The sequence below is a fragment of the Pinus tabuliformis genome, chromosome 1_1, assembly GCF_031772625.1.
Source record: "Pinus tabuliformis cultivar Carrire ecotype Pingquan chromosome 1_1, CPIR1, whole genome shotgun sequence".
In the NCBI taxonomy this organism is placed as follows: domain Eukaryota; kingdom Viridiplantae; phylum Streptophyta; class Pinopsida; order Pinales; family Pinaceae; genus Pinus; species Pinus tabuliformis.
The window spans coordinates 413,064,772-413,066,021 of NC_142297.1; positions in this window are offsets into that span (position 1 = coordinate 413,064,772).

The window sequence follows — 1,250 nt, forward strand, 5'->3', positions numbered from 1 at the left end:
CATCTCCCTTTTCTCCTATTTTCCTTTATTTTCATAAATAAAATACCAAATAATGCCTCTTTTCCTTTTTAATGCAATTGCCAATTTCCTTAGCCATAATAAAATAAATGAACACCTGCTAGGATGTTTTTCCCAACATTCATCTTGAAATATGTGTCCCATGACCTTGGTCTTATTTTGCCTTTGTTAACTTTATTTTACATTAACTTTGACCTGGGGCTGTTACAAACCTCTCCACCTTAGGGGAACGCCGTCCTCTGTGTTCAATGACACCTACAACCAACAAAACCATTGAAAACCAAAACATTCTACCCATGGAGCTTTATAACTTAGCTCGAAGCAATATTTACAATGAACAACCTATCGAAAACCAAAACCAACATAACAACATGACAACCATACCACTTTTTGGAGCTTTATAACACAAATTATTGTGGTATTTACAATTACAACCATACATAAATATGTACATATACCAAAAAACCTTTGCCTCAAGCGACAAACAATGAAGGATACATAGCCCGCATTTGATCAATCGTTTCCCATGTAGCTTCATTGGGCCCAAAGTGCTTCCACTGCACTTTAACCTGTTCGGTTCCTCAGTTCCGAAGCATGAGTTGTTTCCGCTGTAATATGTGATAAGGTTCCAACTGGAATTCTCCTTATGGATCCACCTGCTATATAGACCAATCAATCACGTGATCAACATCTTTCACATATATTTTAAGCAATGAAACATGGAAAAACATCATGGAATTTCATTTTTAGAGGTAGTGCAAGTCTGTAGGCCACTGTTCCAATCCTATCAATGATCTCGAAAGGCCGACGACACCGAGGTGCCAACTTAGCACATGATCCAATCCTTAAGGAGCTCTTCTTTGGCTTGATGTGCAAGTACACATGCTCCCCAACTTGAAACTCCTTAAATATGTTGTGTTGATCTACATAACTCTTTTGTCTATCCTATGTTGTCTTTAAATTCTTCTTGATAACCTGCATATTTTGTTCCATCTCTGTCAACATGTCTGGTCCTATCAATTCCTTGGTCATTGGATCACTCCCACTGATGGGAGTATTACAACTACACCCTTAAAGTGCCTCAGATAAACTCATCCTTGATGATTCCCGATACCCATTATTGTAAGCAAACTCAACCAGTGGAAGGTACTCCTCACACCTCCTCTGCTGGTGCATAACATGCCTTCTCAACATGTCCTACAAAATCTTGTTGACCCTTTATGTCTGCCCAT